We start from the raw sequence: 19,580 nt of genomic DNA, 5'->3' as shown, positions 1-19,580 counted from the left end.
AGGCTCCACGTTTAGCAAAGAGCCCTATGCAGGGCTCGATCCCACAACCCAGAGATCATGACCTGAGCCAAAATCAAGAGTCAGATGCTTAACCAACTGAGCCACCCAGGCACCCCTGTTTTGTTCTTTATTGATAAATGTATAACCTTCCAGTAATGTTAAACCAATTTACTACTAAATTTACTACTTCCTAATCAGACTTATTTATTGACTGCCTAGTGTGTTTCCACAGCTATACTGTGCATCGTGGGGAAAGCAGAGACATGTGAATCAAGGCCCCTCTGTTGGATTGTCAAACATTTTTTTTTTAATACTGTAGGTTGGAAAGCTACTCTTCTATGAATGATATAGAAAAACATTTATTAACTTTGCTATTTCTTTGTGTTTCTTTTTAGATCTAAACGGTGATGGCACACATTTCAGTTACGAGTCGCTTAGTGAGCTGTGGATTGACAGAAGTATGAGGGTCCCTGTTGTGATGTACACCTGGAAGACCCTTCACTAGTAGGTATTTTCTATTCAGTATTATTTATGTGGTTACATTGAGCTCTTCAACAGAGTATACACTTACAATGAAAAATGTGTAAGATACATATGTTCGTGTTGATGTTGTGAATATGGCTAGATTTATTCTGGTTTGTGCCAACTTATTGCAACACGAAAGAACCCGTTAAAATGGATCTGTTACGTGTGTGTATGTCTATTAGTAAGATAGTACATATACATCTCCGTAGCAGAGTTTAGAAGAACAGAACTTTACCTCTCCTTTAACTGAGTGAAAAATGTCACTGGAAAGTTGCAATGTCTTTTGGTTCTTTAATATCATGTAATCTGGCAGTATAAAAATTTCACCTAATAGAATGTTTTGAAATGGTTCAATTTTATTGTAGTTTTAACCAACAGCACATCTGATAATGCTTTCGCTTACCCAACTGCCATATGGTAATTGACATGTGATGTTTATGGTGCCATGGAAATGGAATTATACTTGATCTTCTCATTTGACCAGTTCCACATAACATGAAGATATACTATATCCATGTATAGTCCAGGCGTCAGTTTCCTCCAGCTGCAAAATGAGAGGAAGAATTTCTGCTTTACCTAATTCATAAGATTACTTTATAGGTCCAGTGAGCTAATACTGTGAAATTATTAGTTAACTGCAAACCCCATAAAAATGGTATGGTTGTGGTTGACTCATATTTCAACTAGGGAATTGGATAAAAGTTGTGATCATACTTTGTTTTGGTTTTGGTTTTTTTTTAAGTTTTTTAAATTTAAATTCCAGTCATGTTAACATACATTGTAACATTAGTTTCAGGTGTACAATGTAGTGATTCGGCACTTCCATACATCGCCTTCTGCTCATCATAAGAAGTGCACTCCTTGGGGTGCCTGGGTGGCTCAGTCAGTTAAACATCTGCCTTTGGCTCAGGTCATGATCCCAGGGTCCTGGGTTCGAGCCCCACATCAATCTCCCTGCGGGAAGCCTGCTTCTCCCTCTCTCATTCCCCCTGCTTCTGTTCCCTCTCTCTCTTTAAAACAAGATCTTTTAAAAAAAAGAAGTGCCTTCCTTAATCCCCATATACTCTGCTTTTAAGTTGGTTAATACAGTTTGATATTTTGTGTGTTATTCCCCTAAAACATAAATGATAAAATCATACTTAATTTTAATTCATCACTAAAATGAATTTCTTGTATTTGAGAAAATGATATTTAAATTTTGAGAACATGTTTCTCAGGCACACTGCAAATGCCAGTCCCCACCAGCCATAAGAATTGGGTTTCTGGGGGCGCCTGGGTGGCTCAGTGGGTTAAAGCCTCTGCCTTTGGCTCGGGTCATGATCCCAGGGTCCTGGGATCAAGCCTCGCGTCGGGCTCTCTGCTCAGCAGGGAGCCTGCTTCCTCCTCTCTCTCTGCCTGCCTCTCTGCCTACTTGTGATCTCTGTCAGGTAGATGGATAAAATCTTTAAAAAAAAAAAAAAAAAGAATTGGGTTTCTGCTCCTGATCTCCAGGATACTTTCTTATTATACTTAATTTGGGGTATTTATACTTTGAGGAGAAAAGATACATTAGATCCTTTTTATGTATAGTTTCATTTCAGGATACTAAGGAAATGATACAGAAATTCCATCAGGAATTACTCATTTGGTTTGCTACATTTAATTCCTTTTCACTGCGATCTCTTCACTACCTCATCTGCCTATTCTCTTTTGCTAACAGAACACAGCTACTCAGTTTAAAGTAAAAGATTGAAAATAAGAATCTCAACAAATATATTTAGTAAGATTGAGAAAGACTTTTTCACTAAAATTAAACGAGTTGTTATATAACCAGGCCAGTGCAATGAGACTGGTTTCCAAATTATTCTCCAGAAATTAGAGGTGATTATTATTGAAAGGGCAATGGTTTATTACATGAATAAAGTGTTTGCATTTAGGTGAAAAAAATCCTTAATAACAGGTAGCATATATTCGCTTGGTAATATTGTAGCATAGTCCTTACATATTGGGAGGGCTGTCTAGAGTCAGACTGGGGTTGCAGCCCAATTCTTTAATTTTTCCAGCTTTGCAGTATTGGATAAGTCACTTAACCTCTATCTGCCTTTGTTTGCTCATCTGTAAAATGGGTCTAATAATAAGAACTTGTATCTCATAGGGTTGTTGTGTGGATTACATGAGTTAGTAGAGTCAGGTGCTGAGGAGAGCTGTGTGATGCTTAGTAACTAATCAGTATTAATGGTTATTATTCACTGGACAAGTGTGGGATTATGGTGACCACCACAGATTTTGGAATCAGAAAGCCCTAGGTTCAAAACTATTTATTAATTCGTGGTGGAACCTAGTCACTGAACCTTTTGAAGTCTCAGTTTTTTGGGGGGGAAAAAAGGAAATAGTTAAAATATACTTCATACTGCTTAGGATGGTTTACCAGGACATCTGGCAAGGAATGTTAGCCAATACCTGTGAAGATAGAATCACAAATTATTATGTAATGCAGTTTTGAAGTAATTTGAATCAGAGATTATCTGATTCTGAAAATGTCCTTCTTGCCATATGTTATATTTAGGGGACTTTTAGAAATGTGCCCAATTATAAGACTTACTTCGTTAAATCCAGAATTTCAAAAAAGACAACCGAATAATTTAAATCAAATCATACAATGCAAACAGAACTTATATATGGCATCCTGACTTAAAAAAAACTCATTAGCCTTTTTAGGCCTATCAGGCATATCAGCCCAATGTTTAATTTGTTACAAAGATTGGGCTGTTACTGCATTTAAAATGATTTTCTTTTCTAGAAAAATAGGGAAAAAAGAAGAAAAGAGGTGGAAATGCAGAACATATGTCACAAAACGATGGGGAGGAAGGGCTTGCTTTTTCAGTTCCATGATCATGGTGTCTAATCCATATTTTATGCTTATTGTTGTTATGAATAAACTTAAGGTATTGTCCATTGGGCTCATATTGGACGAAGTTCAGTGGTTGTACTGGGTGGCATATTTCAAACAAATTGTCATTTTTTTTTCCCCAAGGTGGGAAATACTGATAATTTGGGACAGTGATCTGAGCCAAGAGCTATTTGCTTGACTGCCGTGTAGCACTCAGAATGGAAAGCCAAGTCCCCTTGCCTCATGTGTTAATTATAAACCATCTGGAACAGTGATGATGCTTGGTTAGTCCAGCTCTGTGTCCATCCATATCAGCACCCAAAGAGTCTTTCATACATAAATTTAACCTGTCTTGTTTATAATTCAGATTGTAATATTCTCAGTAGTTGCTTTGTACCCTTCTGTTATCCTTACTGTTTGCTTTTGCAGTAGGGTTAGCTTTTAAGAGTTTGCCCAGGATGAGGACAGTCTTGGTTGTGGAGGAGGCTTTTGAGTGTAAAGTTTTGGAGGGGAATTCCTAGCTAACAGCCCATGTTCCATGTATGTGTACTTGGGGACCTGGGTGAGAGATGACCTTGGTGCTTCTTCTGACCTCTTTCCACAGGGCTCTGCATCGCTCCATACTTTCAGTCCTTCATCATGGTCAACATTCACATCTTGAAGTCTTGTATTAGGATTTAGGGTATAATAAAAAGAAAAAGCAGAGTCAAGGTGCTCATCTAAACAAATGAGTTCTCATGTTGTCCTGCTTATTTCCCCAGGCATAATATATTTGTGATGTCTATCTCAAAAATTATTGGTGGCTTTAGGAGTATCCTTTTAAAGGAGGCAGGTTTTATACACATCCATGGAAGATAAGTACTATTAATCAGAACAGGGGAAGGTGGGATGTTTATATTGAGTAATTCAACATTCCTGTAGGTTTCAGGTTTTTCTTTTTCTTTTTTTTTTTTTTTTAAAGAAATACAGAGATGGGACTGCCTGGATGGCTCAGTTGGTTAAGCATCTAACTCTTGGTTTAAGCCCAGGTCATGATCTTGGGTCTTGAGATCAAGTCCTGAATCAGGATCTGCACTCAGGTTGGAGTCTCCTGAAGATTTTCTCCCCTTCCCTCTGCTCATCCCTATGTACATGCATGCTCTATCTTTCTAAAATAAATAAATAAATATTTAAAAAAAGAGAGAGAGAGAGAGAGAGAGAATAGAAAAAGAAATACAGGGGGAAAAAACCAAACCAAAAAAAAAAAATCTCTAAGTCAGTAAACAAAACCCTCATGATGTAGCCACAAGAAATTTTATCTGAAAACTTATTTTAGTGGCTGTATATAACTCAGAAGCAGACTTCAAATCATTTAGTTTAATGTTGATTCTTGAATAGTACCATTTTACAAGAAAGACCATTGTGTCCTCTAAACCAGTATTTTAACACTCAACATTCATCTTTGTTCCCTAATGTACATCAGTTATATAAAGAGGAGTCAGTGCAGGTTAACTACGGCAAACTTGATCTCAGTAACACAGGGTATCTCAAGCCATTCAGCGTTCACAGATGACTGTAGGTAGGCAAGTGGAAAACATTAAGCCAGTCAAGATGTATTTAAGAGAGGAAAATGCATGAGCTATTTTAGATTGACGTGCTTCCAGCAAAAAGGGATAATGTTTGAATGAATCATGTATCAAGAGTACTCATCCAGTTGTGTAAGCACAAGTATAGGACTAATGTAGGACTGATGAATATTTATCTAGTTGTGTAAGCAGAAACATAGGACTAATGTAGAAATATAGGACTAATGTAATCACAATGTTAAAGCTTTGATAGGCTCCAGTAAGCAGAGCACAATACAGCAAGAATAATACATTATTGAAAGAAGTGGGTTTTGGTTATTCCCAAAGGTAACATTTGGAAGATTTCCAGATTGTTTCCAGATAACTTTTTAAGTGTTTATTTTATGTATTTGAAGATTAGAATATCTCAGTGACTATTTTCTGACATTCTTTTTAGCTAAAGAACTTACAGTTGTATGTTGAAATAGAGTAATAATAATGGTGATGATCATCTACCGAGCCAGTGACTACACAGTGGGTTTCATCTCAAATTGTGCCACATCATCAGGCCATTTTCACAAAAGCTATGCAGGGACAGCCTTATCACCTTCTTTTTACAAAGGAAATGTATAAAACACATTGTACATTACTGATTCACATGCGAACTTACATAATCTAAATTTTGTAACGGCCTCTTTGATACAAGATGGCCACATACATATGGAACCATATCGTATTTTATGAATATAGAAATCTAATTTAATTTTTGAAATAAAATTAATTTTGAAAGTAGAATGCACTTCAGGTTTTCGGCCATGTTTATTTCATATTCTAGAGAATAAATAACTTATAAAATTATAATTAAAGTTTCCCCTTTTATCCTTCTGCAACAACTGATATGAATAAAAATGAGAATCTGCACTTATTTGAGATGTGTTTTCAGTGACAGATACAAGCAGGTGTCTTTCAGAAAATGCATGAAAAATGCATCTTTACAACTGGACAGTTTATCCTTAAAATTAAATAAATCTTACTTGACCTATATTCTTAGGTCTTTTTTTTTTTTTTTTCATAAGAATGGTCAGTATAAATGCCATGAAATCAGCATGTGTTTCGTAGAGAAATGGATTGCTCTCACAAAATTGGGCCTAAAATTCTTGGTCTCAACAAATGTCTTCTGTACACCTCACGAAAGGCTCTCACATTAATTCTCTCTTTTCATTTCAATCAGTTGAAAGGAATTTTGTTGATTTGTCTATGTTTTGCCTCTCGCTCCAATGGACAGATATTAACACTGTTTTACTCTCCCTTAGGTGTGCACTCAATGGCTCTATTTCCCCCAACAAGGAATACATAAATGTAATTAAAAAAAAAAATAAGCCTGGGAAGCAGAGATAGTATTGAAGAAGCAGTGGTTTTAACACTTGCTTTTAAGTAAAGAAGGTATTTATAATATGTTGGAGTAATTTAAAACCTGAGGGGACTAAATAATCTGAAAGAAAAATCATGATTTAAATTGCATTAGTTAAATATTTGAGGCTGGAGAACTCAAGTATTCTCTTTATGCATTCAACAAATATTTCTGGACCTACCTCTATGCAGCAGGCCCTGAAAAGAAGAAACAAATTCTTGTCCTCATTGAGTTTTCTAGGTAGTCAGTGGGGAGTGGGGAGCAGGAGGTATGGAGGAGGGAGTTGAATGTGTGTGTGTGTGTGTGTGTGTGTGTGTGTGTATAACTTATTTATATATAACTTATTTATAGTGATATATATCATTAAGTATATATATATACAAATAGTAATAAATTTAACTTTACATAAAAGCAGGTGCTTTTTTTTTTTTAAGGTTTTATATATTGATTTGACAGAGAGAGACACAGCGAGAGAGGGAACACAAACAGAGGGAGTGGGAGGGGGAGAAGCAGGCTTCCGGCCAAGCAGGGAGTCCAATGCCGGGCTTGATCCCAGGACCCTGGAATCATGACCTGAACCAAAGGCAGCCGCTTAATGACTGAGCCACCCAGGCACCCCAGGCAGGTGCTTTTTATAGCAGGAAAAAAAAAAATCTTTCTTTGAACTTTCTAGAAAGCATAGTTTTAAATTATAAAGTTGGAAATTCTTACTCATCAAAACTCCCTACTTTGATCATTTCCAGAAATGAAATTTTTGATAAACAATCAGTCTTTGTTTGAACATCATTCATGTGTTTCCACTCTTGTTTTCTTTATTCATTGTAAGGTGATTTGTAGGTGCTCCAGAATCTATAGGAGAAGTCCTCAAGGCTATTTTGTGCACCATCTGATAGTACCAAGGGGAATTATAGGGGCTAATGGGGACAGAAAACTCACACACCTTGAGCCCCAAGGGGGAAAAAATAACAGAGAAGAGAGAAGGAATTCTAATTTTTTTGTTCTTCAATTGAAGTTGAAGTTCTCTCTGCTGAAGCATGGAGTAACATGGATGGGTTAAGCTTGTATTATGTAATCATGTGAGCGTTGGTTGTAGAACCAGAGTCATTGATCCATATATATTACTTAATTAGAAGTGTAGCAATGACTGTGTACTTAGAGCTTGTGAGGAAAGGAATAAGCGAAAAATTAGATAAACAAAGTGTCATCTGGGTGCCTGAGTGGCTCAGTTGTTAAGCCTCTGCCTTCAGCTCAGGTCATGATCCCAGAGTCCTGGGATCGAGCCCCACATCGGGCTCCCTGCTCAGCAGGAAGCCTGCTTCTCACTCTCTACTCTCCCTGCTTGTTTTCGCTCTCTGGCTGTCTCTCTGTCAAATAAATAAAATCTTAAAAAAAAAAAAATGTCATCCATACACTGTGTTGAGTTAGTTTTGCAAGTGTAAAAAGTGTGAGTCCATCATTTTTAGTGATTTTTGGATGCCATATAATGACCTCTTAAGCCGAGCAAACAAATGGATATTAAATTCCGATTACTTCGATTGCGGCGATTGCTGAAGGTCCCCCACCCATTCCTCCTGGGGGAGATGCAAAACATCCTAGCCCTGCATTCTTTTAAAAATATATTTCTTTTCTTTTCTTGAAGCACAGCTTCATGTTTGAAAACTTACCTGCTTTCTAGATTCTCTGACTACGTGATTTTGGTGGTGTTCCCAAACCAAGATCATTTAACTTTCCTGTCACTGTTGTAAAAGTCCGTGCTTGATACAAAATGGGCAGAAAAGATTTTGCAGCCTTTCTTGATAGTGGATTTTTAAATGTAGCTTTTTAACATAACCTTGGTTCAAAAATAATGTAGTCAAAAGATAATATCTAATGGGTTTTTTTGACAATGGGAAAACAGGGCTAAGGTAGAGGAACAGGAATAGCTCATCAGGGCTAGTTTTGCTTTTTTCCACTCCTCCATACAGAGCACAACAGCAAAGGATTTCTGCCAAAGTAAAAATTGTTGACAAAGTACTTATTATTAAGTCCCCATCCTGTGTACTAACAACCTTCCAGGTATAGCACGCTAATAGTAGAGAAATTACAGCTGCATTTCCGTATCTAATACTCCTAGTGTTTGTCTACTAAAATGCACTAAACAAGTTGTAGAAATATCAGAGTCTTGGGGCTCCTGGGCAGCTCAGTCAGTTAAGCGTCCCACTCTTGATTTCAGCTCAGGTCATGATTTTAGGGTCATGAGATGAAGCCCTGATTCAGGCTCTGCGTTCAGACCAGTCTGCTTAATTCTCTCTACCTCTCCCTCTGCCCCTCTGTCTGCTCATGTGTGCTCTCTCTCTCTCTCAAAGAAATAAAATCTTTTTTTTTTTTTTAAAGATGTGTTAGAGCCTTTTTAAATTAAGCTGGAGATCCAGCTTCCTCAAAGAAAAAGTACATAAGATTAGTTTGCAAGACAGTAAGTCTCAGGCAAGAAAGAACTCATTGTATAGAAGTTCCAGGTTGTTTGTTTCAGTTTTGTTAGAACTCTCAGTGGGAAATTAACACAAAGGAGGGTGTAAGGACCTGTTTAGCCAGAGTGACTCCATCTTGGTTAAAAGCCATTTTTTTGTTTGTGCAGTAAAACTTAAACTGACCCTGCCCCCCTCCCCCCAGAGAAACTTACTTAGAAACAAATCTGGGAAACCAGTAAAATATGGCCAGCCAGTTCCTAATAACAGAGCCCAGAATACAAGGCCAGGTCGGCCAGTTCTTGATAACAGAGCCCAGAATACAGGACAAGTCGGGCCAGGTGGAGACATCCAATCACTAAGAAACACACATACTTTTTCCCTAACCGCAAAAGAATGTAAACCCTGCCGTTTGGGTGCCAACCTTGAGCACCAATTCTGACCAGAGTAATAGGTTGGGTCAAACAGCTACTATAGGGTAAATTGTAATTCAATTGGCCACCTGCGTGTGACCTAACATGACTACAATCTCATTGGCCACCTATGTGTGGCCAGACTTTTGCTCTATAAAAAGTAGTCTGCAAAAAAATAAAAAAATAAAAATAAAAAAATAAAAATAAATTAAAAAAAAGTAGTCTGCAAGATGGGGAGGGGTCGCCCTCTTCGGAAGCGGCCCTGGCCTGTCAGTCTGACTTCTAATGCTAGGCATAGAATAGAGCTTTGCATAACTTGAACTTTGTTTCAATCTCATTCCCCTGGCCAATCAGTCTGATTTCTAATACTTGACATAAAATAAAGCTTTAAATAACTTTCACTTTGTCTCAGTCTCGTTTCGTTTAATAACGGACCTAACAGAGGGCACAGAGGAGGAAACAAATAAATGTTAGTTGAGTTGAATGATCCCCCTGCTTACCAATTTCTTTGAGAGATCAACTACACCTTTAGACTGTATTACCACAGGTGTTTATTTTTTTTAAACTTTGAAAAGTAACTGGATCATGGACTTTAATCTCATTCTTTCCTTGATGCTGTGGGCTTGGAGAGCCTCAGGCGCTGCGTAGAGTAAGGAAAAGCCACTGAGTAGAGAGCCTCCCGCTTTGTTCAGATACTCTTTAGCTTGCTAATGAGAAGGGCAACTCAATCACGTCGCTCCTGACACTCAGACTTCTGCGTTCCGCTGGACACTGAACAAAGCCAGTCTTTCCATCTGAGTTCCCTGTCAGCGTTGTTCAAACTTCAAGGGCGACCTCTGAATCAATCATAAAATCAGCTTAGTAGAGTGCCAACAGCAATTTTAAATGAAACACGAGAAAATTAAAAAAAAAAAAAGAGTATCTCCCATCCTCACTTTTTATAAAGCCTTTGTTTCATGTGTATTTGTATATAGTGGTGTCAGGTCAGAGGTAAAGTGTGTTTATGATTAGGCGCCACGGTCAAAAAAAGAAAACCACTGTTACTTTTCTAAATTCTGTCTTCTTTATTGTCCTTTATGGTTCATCCATTTTCAAAATCTTCATTTCAGTACCTCCTTTATGACCCTATAGACGGCTCCTTGGTTCCTCAGTATCTCCCTCATGACAGCAGAGCCATCGTATAGAGATCCCCCAGACTGCTCTCTAAATGTCGTCTGAAGTAATGAGTTAACGGCATTCTAACAGCAGTTACAATTTTGTACGTTTGAATTTGAACTTAGTTTTTATTCCCACTCTTTCTCTTCCCTGTTATGACTCCCAGTAATCATCACTGCCCATTGGAATTTCTGAGTCGTTTTCCCAGTTCCCTTGCCTCTTTAACCAAAGTGACTGAGAAATCCAGACAATTCTATCACCTAATGTCCTTTAAAACAATCCTATTCTTGGGGCACCTGGATAGCTCAGTCAGGCAAGCGTTCAGCTCAGGTCATGATCTTAGTTTCCTGAGGTGGAGCCCGGTGTCAGTCTCCACGTTGCGAGAGGAGTCTGCTTAGGATTCTCTCTCTCCCTCTTCCTGTGCCCCCCAAGCCCCTGTGCACATGCACCCTCCCTCTCTCTTTTAGAACCAAACACAACCAATCCTATTCTTCACCTTGCCGTGACAACTATTTGGTCCTGTGATTTTTATACCCAAACTATTATAATTAACATTGTAATAAACTCTTCACATCAGCCTTACTGCCTTCTGGTGGGTCATTTCTCTTGCTGTTGGAATCCTTTCTAACACACAAATATGAGTATTTTACTCTTTGTGTAAACATTTCCCATAGCCACACTCTATTTGTCTTGAGATTAAAATCTGGACACATTCAGTGAGAAGAGGCCCTCCAGTGTATCTGACTGCAGGAAATTCTCCAAAAATGTCTAGCCCGACCTACCCACTCATACAGCTTAGCATTCAAACGTGAGTCTGTATTCTGAGGTATTGCCCACGTACAATCTTTTTACTGGGCTATTAGACTAATCTATGTTCTTCTCTTTGCCTAGAATGTCGTCACCTTCTGTTACGCCTGGAAAATGCCTACACATCCATTAACATATTGGTCCGAGTTTTTGGCCTCATGTAAGAATTCTGAGTCCGAGGCGCCTGGGTGGCTCAGTGGGTTAAACCTCTGCCTTCAGCTCAGGTCATGACTCAGGGTCCTGCGATCGAGCCCCACATCAGGCTCTCTGCTTGGCGGGGAGCGTGCTTTCCCTTCTCTCTCTGCCTGCTGCTCTGCCTACTTATGATCTCTCCCTCTCTGCCAAATAAATAAATAAAATCTTTAAAAAAAAAAAAAAAGAATTCTGAGTCCCCTGAGTCAGCTTCTCTGCCATTACTTATTAAGTATTTATGGAACCGAAATCCTTCTTTGCCTGTATATTCATCTTCCTGTCCCTAATTGGGCTCTGAGCTCCTCTTACATCTGTATTGCCAATTCCCCCTTGTAATCCAAGACAGAACCTGTCGCAGTGCTGGGCACTGAGGGGATGCTCAGTCCATATAGACTGAGTGAATTCTTATGCCAGAAACATTGCCAGAACTCTTCCACTGATATGGTCTTCCTTATCCTCTTGTCCCCACTGTACACCAGATCATTCTTGCTAGACTCATAAATATGACGCCAAATGATATTCACAATGACCATTCTCCATCACTTTCCCTAAATCTGTGAGTTTTATAATCTGTGAAAAGGTTGTATAAGCAAAGTGATATGTCTCCATTATTCACAGTCTGTGGAAACACCCTGATATTCTGGACCTGGGTTGAGATCATTTTACGTGAATTCACCAGTTTATGTTCCTACAGTGTATTTCCTAAAGATATGTTCCAATATAAGCACAAACATTTATTTAAATACTTGCATTTAAAATCAGATCTTGGTAGGAGCGTGCCTTGGGTGGCTCAGTAGGTTAAGTGTCTGCCTTCAGCTCAGGTCATGAACTCAGGGTCCTGAAATCAAGCCCCATGTCAAGCTCCCTCCTCAGCAGGGAGCCTGTTTCTCCCTCTCCCTCTGCCCCTCCCCACTCCCCCTGCTTGTGTCCCCTCTCTTGCAGATGATCTCTTTCACAAATAAATAAGTAAAAACTTAAGAAAATTTTTTTAAATAAATAAAATCAGATCTTGGGGTTCAGCTTAATCTTGTCCCTAACCTTTACCTAGAACACTGTTATACAACACATTTCCCCCGATTGCTTTATGATAAGGAAAAGTTTTTAGTTGAATGCCAACAACTGACAGTTTGATCACAGCATCAAATTTTAACATCAAATTCTGAGGGGCTGAGTTTTTAAATATAAGATTTTCTCCTTAAGATGCAGGGAAAGTTAGGAAGAATTTCAAGAGTAGCGCCTGATTTAATTTGGTAAAGACATTCCTGTTGCAGGAAGCTAATTAGCACTTCTTGTGCTTGAGTTGATGACATTGATACATTTCACTAGATGGCCATGATAGTGTTAGTTTAATAAGGGAAAATATTGCATTGATTTTATAATTGTGTGTGTTTGTGTGTGTATGTGTGTGTGTGTGTGTGTGTGTGTGTGTATACTGTTTCAGTGACTGTGATGTTCCTTACTCACATTTTTCCTCTTCTTGTCATTGCAGAGCTCAGTTCTTAAACAATTGATCATTTCCAATGTGTCATCCAAATTGACCATTAAGGAGAAACAAAACATTTCATGGCCCTTTTGTTTTGGAATAAACAGCAGTGGATGTCACATTGCATTTTTCCAAGTAAATTTAACAGTGATGCATAGACTAACCCTATACCATTTATTCATAAGGAAAGGTACAAATAGTAAAGTATAGCAACTTGTATGCAACAATTCTCTGGGGCCAAAAATTTATGTATGCAAAGAACAGGAAAAAATATTGAGAAATGTTCTGTGTTATAAAAAAATTAAACAATACCTTTATACAAGCACATTAATTAGAAAATGTATCAATACTTCTATTTCTGTTAATAAATCTATAGTAATGCCAGGAAAGGAAATACTGTTAAACTGCTTTTGCTGAATCTTTCTTTAATATGTTCTGCGGTTTTATTGTAATTCAGGGGCTAACTGATGTTTTTATGGTCATTAATTTTTCTATATTTTTATACACTTGAAAACACGAAAAAAGATACAAAAAGTAGTACAGAACACCTCTAATCTTATTACTGAAAAACTCTGAAGTAACTTAAAATATTTTTATCTTCTAGACTTTTTAAAATTGTATTTTTAAGTAATCTTTCGCCCAACATGGGGCTTGAATTTACAGTCCTGAGATCAAGAGTCACACAGTCCACTGACGAGCCAGTTAGGCGTCCCTATATTCTAGACTATTAAAATTTACCTACTTTTACACAAATGTGGGATTATAAAACTCATACCTCTTTCCTCTTTATAATCTAATAATACATTCCCATTTTCCCATTTTTCTTCCTCTAAATAAGATTCTTTTTTTTTTAAGATTATTTATTTATTTATTTATTTGACAGAAATCACAAGTAGGCAGAGAGGCGGGGGGTGGGGGGAAGCAGGCTCCCTACCGAGCAGACAGCCCGAAGCGGGCCTCCATCCCAGGACCCTGAGATCATGACCTGAGCCAAAGGCAGAGGCTTTAACCCACTGAGCCACCCAGGCACCCTCTAAATAGGATTCTTAAAGATAATTTAAAGATGCATAACATTGTGTCTTTGGGTGTACCATAATGTGTTTATTCCATATTAGTGATCATTTCATTCGTTTTTATTCGTTCTATGTGACAACTTTTTTGAAAAAAAAAAATTTAAACATCCTTTGATAAAAATCTCTGACTCGTCTGGGTCCTAGGACAACCCTAAGCCCTTCTCTGAAGATCAGACTCAATGTAACAAAGATGCTGTCATCACGTGAGGATGACAGCATCTAAATTAATGTTAATCTCAATTAACGTTAATCTAAATTAACACGTGTGGAATTGGACCGTGGATTTTCCCCATTCCACCCCAAATGTGCTCCTCCCCCATCTGTCTTGTTTCCCTTTTCCAAATTCTACTCCTTTCCCAGGAGAACCAGGTAAAGCCTAGGTGTTTTTTTTCTTCTTTTTCTTCTTTCCTCATTTCCCACATGTAATTCACCCGTACATCTTTTTTTTTTTAAAGATTTTATTTATTTATTTGACAGACAGAGATCACAAGTAGGCAGAGAGGCAGGCAGAGAGTGAGAGGGAAGCAGACTCCCCACCAAGCAGAGAGCCCGATGTGGGGCTCAATGCGGGGCTCCATCCCAGGACCCTGAGACCATGACCTGAGCCGAAGGCAGAGGCTTTAACCCACTGAGCCACCCAGGCGCCCCCACCAGTACATCTTATTAAGTCAGTCTTCAGTAAACGTCCTCCCACTCTAGGATTACCGCCCAGCCTGTCCTGGGCCCATATTGCCTACCACTTCCCAGCGGCTCTCCCTGCTACCACTCTTGACACCTGTCACACCTCTCTTCTGTTCACAGTCCTGCGGGAGCTTTCAGAACACCTGAATAAAGTCCAGACTCTTAATCCTGTAGCAGCCAGAGCTCCTATGACAGTTGCCCGCCCGTGCTCCCCCTCATCTTCCACCACCCTCTTCCTCTTTGGCTCTTTGTCTGCCAAGCTGGCTTCTTTCTGCCTCATAGAAAATCCCCTCCTGTCACACTCAAGCTGCCTCTTCCTTTTCGCTCAAGATTCAGCGGACGTGCCATTGCCCTCAGTGGCTTCCTGCCCAGTGCGTAGGAAAGGCGCCCCAACCGCTTTCAAACAGACCTCCACATTTTGTTTCCTGCCTATGTGTATTATTTCTTGAATACTCCTGTATTTGTTTATTATACATCTCCTCAGCAGAATGTAAGCTCCGTGGAAGCCGAGAAAAGATCCGTCTTCTTCACCCATAGCTCTATCCCTAGAACCAAGCAGAGTGCTTACTGTGTGGTAGAGACTAAATATTTACTAAAAGAACAAATAAATCCATGGAGATGTATTACTGTAATTTGTGTTAAATAGAATTTCTTAGTAAAAAAAAATTTTTTTCTTTTTTTTTAACCTTTTTGCTTCTCAATCTTTAATCCCCATACCTCCAAAATACCAGTTTTCTTTCCCATTACCCATTATATGGCAGGGCTAAATTTACCGCACTGCCCCCAAATCCAATGGTGTATACATAATTTTGCTTTGCCAGTATACAGTATTTAACCCATCTTTAAAATTTTCATACCAGTTTCTACTGATGGGGTCCAAACAGTTTGAAATTTGAAAATCCTTCTCATTAGAAGTCCACACACTTCTTTTTTTTTTTCCTTTTTTTAAGATTTTATTTGTATTAGAGAAAGAGCACAAGCTGGTGGGGAGAGGGTAAGGGCAGGGCGAGAAGCAGACTCTTCACTGAGCAGAGAGCCTAGTGCGAAGCTCGATCCTAAGACCCTGGGATCATGAGCTGAGCTCAGGGGACTCGCTTAACAAACTGAGCCACCCAGGCACCTCTTCACTTCTGACCCAGTACATATAGACCACAATATTTGATGACATCTGGAAGTAAAGGATACTCTACTTCCCTAACTTTCATAACTTCCTAACTTAAATGGTGACACATTTAATGAGATTCTGTTAGGCCCCACACTTGTTTTATTTAAGTATTTGCATATAAGTCATTTGATCCTCATGACAACCCTAAAAATAGATAATTATCCCTTTTTTCCATATGAAGAGATATTCTCTGAAGGATTATGGTTCGTGGACCTGGCAGGTTGTAGGACTAAAATGTGTGCCCAAGTCTGGCTGGTGCCAAAGCCCGAACCATTAATGCAACATCATAAAAATAAATGGTTTGTGTCTATCCTCCAAACTTTCTGAGCCTTAATCATTAAGTTTTAGTGTGGATTCTTGATATTCATGTTCATTCAGAGCATTTTTATTTTTATTTTTTTATATATTTTTTTATTTTTGAAGATTTTATTTATTTATTTGACAGAGAGAGATCACAAGTAGACAGAGAGGCAGAGAGAGAGAGGGAAGCAGGCTCCCTGCTGAGCAGAGAGCCCGATGTGGGACTCGATCCCAGGACCCTGAGATCATGACCTGAGCTGAAGGCAGCAGCTTAACCCACTGAGCCACCCAGGCGCCCCTCATTCAGAACATTTTTAAAAGAAACGAGCGTCATTCCTTTAGAACATTTCCACAGACTCAAACGTATCTGTTTTACTATAAAAGGAAAGTTTTGCAGGTAGGGAAATGGAAGATACTGGAATCCATCATTTATACAGGCAAAGAAAGGATAAACTGCTGTTGCACATTTCAGCAAAACTTTTATTTATGCATTAATAAAATCACATCATCAAAATTGGTGCAGATGGGATTTATGTCATATTCTAGACATGCTTATAGGTGCAGACACTTGCCTCCCTTCTCGTAAAGGGTAGTGTGTTTTTTATCCCAAGGTTGATGCTGAGCAAAAAGGCAAGAAACTGTGAAGGGATCCATCCAGGTGCAAACCCTTTCTTTAGATTACATAATCAAAATTATGAATATTTATTTGTTTCCAAGAATAAGTAGATCATCAGAGAAATGGCTTCAATCAGGAAGATGAGGTCAGTTTAGAGCGTGCATGAAATCGTTGAAGTTCCCCAGAGAGCTTACTTCAGAAAGAGAGCTCAGAATGTCACAAAATAACCAATGTTTGGGTCCGTAAAAAGTAGAAGACTTAAGAATGGCTTATGGCCCCCCCAAAAATAAGTAAGAGGTTTGAATCACTTTAATCACTTTTATTCTAGTTCTTCAGATGTATGAATGACCTTTATTTTCATAGTGTTCTTTTTTCATCCCAAACATTTAGCAGTATAATTCAATAATTGTGAAAAATTCCAAATTCACAGAATTCTAAGTTTTTATTATATAGCAGTGATCTATTTTTGGATAAGGAGGCAATATTTTAATGAAAAAGGTATGTTTTGTGTTTTTTTTTTTTAATTAAAGGGAGGTGGGCATAATGAACTAGAGTTTTTTTTTTTTTTTATGGTAACTCTGTGCACTTAGCTCAGTACACGTTTGACAAGAGGCTATTTGTAGGAAGCTGATTTCGAGTGGAAACAAATAGTTGTGAAAAATGAGGAAATCCTGCTGGAAAAAAAGTGTGACAGGATCACATCAAATAGGAGTGTTAGAGTAATTTACTATTCTAGGCAATCCAGCAGCTGGTTTATCTAAAACGTTCCTCTTTTTCATGAGTACTGGAACAAGGACAGGAAATGGCTCAAAAAGCATGCTGACTTTCCTCTAACAGATTTCTGTAAAACTTTAATAGCAAAAAATGAGTTTTAGAAGCTCAATTCTTAGCCATTTTGGGGATTCTTTAATGAGACAATGAATATATTTCTAACTTTAGTTACTCGGAAATTATCCTAGAATGGAGATGTTTCAAATAGAGTAAGGATAAAAGGAAACAAATTTCTGCTTATGTCATTCATAAAATGTGTACTAGATTGAACTCAACACTTAGAATCAGTTTCATAGAATAATGAAGATTTTAGCTAACCATTGAGAAAATGATCCAGAGATCCCCTGTAAAGTAGGATATTTGTAACATTTTATTAAACTGCTCTTAATTGTTCCAAATAAGGAGATAGTAGGACTGGGATAAATAGTACTTGGAATCCCAAAGAATACAAGAGCTAAAGTAGATGAAGGAAACAGGTATTTGGAAAAACATTTTAATGCAACTAACAACCTAAGGGTAGGATTATCTTTTTAAAAAAATTCATTCCAAGAGATTTGAGTGGAATCTCTTTATATAAATCACACACAAAAAGAATTTTAAAAAGTTTCCTTACTAGGGGCTGGGGATGGGGAAGATGGGGAGATACTGGTTAAAGGATATAAACTTTCAGTTATAAGGTGAATATAGGAGATATATATCTTAGTATATATGATTTCACTGCAGTGGTTAGCCACCACAACTAACTATATTTTTAAGTAACAAAATGCATTTTTCATTGGAATTTTTGTCTCCTTGACACTAGATTGTAGTTGTGTTTAGGAGAACAAAAAGCAAATGCTGGTGTAAGTTTCCCAACATCAGAAAAAAATCACTACAGGGGCACCTGGGTGGCTCAGTCTTCAGTTTAGGTCATGATCCCAGGGTCCTGGGTTTGAGCCCTGCATCAGGCTTCCAGCGGGAAGCCTGCTTCTCCCTTTCCCACTCCCCCTGCTTGTGTTCTCTCTTTCTCTCTCTCTCTTAAATAAATAAAATCTTAAAAAAAAAATTACCACAAACTGTTTAATCTCTCACAGTTCTGGAGGACATCAGTCCAAAATCAAGATGGTGAGAGAGCTGTTCTGCTCCCCTCCATGGAGGCTCTAGGGATACTTCTTGCTCTTTTGACATCTGGCAGCTGGTCGCGTTCCTTGCTTGTGGCCTCATCGCTCTTATCTCTGTCTGGATCTTCACATCAGCTCCTCTGCCATATGGGTCAGATCTCCGTGGCCTTCCTCTTACACATGTAACACAGTTAAGGGGCACCTACATAATCCGGGATAATCTCCCCATCTCAAGATTCTTAACATGATCACACCTGCAGAGACTCTTTCCAAATAGGATCACACGTGTAGGTTCTGGGGATTAAGGCCTGACATCTCCTGGAGGAGCATTATTTATCTACTCTATTAAGTCTAATGTTGTTGTGGAACATATTAAAATACAGGTGTCGGGGCGCCTGGGTGGCTCAGTGGGTTAACGCCTCTGTGTTTGGCTCAGGTCATGATCCTAGGGTCCTGGGATCAAGCCCCACATCAGGCTCTCTGCTCCGCGGGGAGCCTCCTTCCTCCTCCTGTCTCTCTGCCTGCCTCTCTACCTACTTGTGATCGCTGTCTGTCAAAAAAAAAAAAAAAGTCTTTTTAAAATATAGGTGTCAACTACAGCTTTTTGTTAAATGAAACTAATCATAGCTATCATAGCTGTATTAGTACAGGATAGCAGGGATTTGGGCTGAAAAAAAATAGCTTTGTATCTAAATTACTTTTTACCCCAAATACTTCATCTGTTCTCAATTATTGAGCTCATACTACGAAGCTCTATGATTCTGTGTTAATTAAATATTACAGAAATCAAGTTTTAGATGTTTCAGTACAATTTATTTATTTTCCTAAGTTTCTTGCCACATTTTGCCTAAACGGTCCTTGTTGATATATTTTGAAAGTACATTAGAATACTTGGTATTAGGCATTTTTAAACATAGTGGTTAAGTGAACTCTCTCTTCTGTTTTCTAGTGATCGTTTCCTCACATTCAGGCAATTTGTTCTCATGGTAAAGGAATTAAAATGAAAAAAAAAAAACGACTCTGATCTGGTC

At 38.4% G+C, this 19,580-nt stretch overlaps 1 protein-coding gene across 3 annotated transcripts in view; it reads left to right on the top strand.

The window, feature by feature from the left end:
* The first annotated feature begins 472 nt into the window (after nt 1-472).
* Nucleotides 473-19,580, top strand: part of CHRM3 (cholinergic receptor muscarinic 3) — a 349,691-nt gene continuing 330,583 nt past the window's right edge. For 2 of the 3 annotated variants that reach the window (XM_032883068.1, XM_032883066.1), the window contains exon 1: nt 473-504. The gene's annotated coding sequence lies outside the window, so the exon portion shown is untranslated. Of the gene's footprint in view, nt 509-19,580 lie in introns of all 3 variants that reach the window. The other variant, XM_032883067.1, reaches the window with a different exon arrangement.

Source organism: Lontra canadensis, unplaced genomic scaffold (genome assembly GCF_010015895.1).
Source record: "Lontra canadensis isolate GAN:19392208 unplaced genomic scaffold, GSC_riverotter_1.0 scaffold85, whole genome shotgun sequence".
Lineage (NCBI taxonomy): Eukaryota > Metazoa > Chordata > Mammalia > Carnivora > Mustelidae > Lontra > Lontra canadensis.
This window is presented reverse-complemented; position numbering and strand designations above follow the sequence as displayed.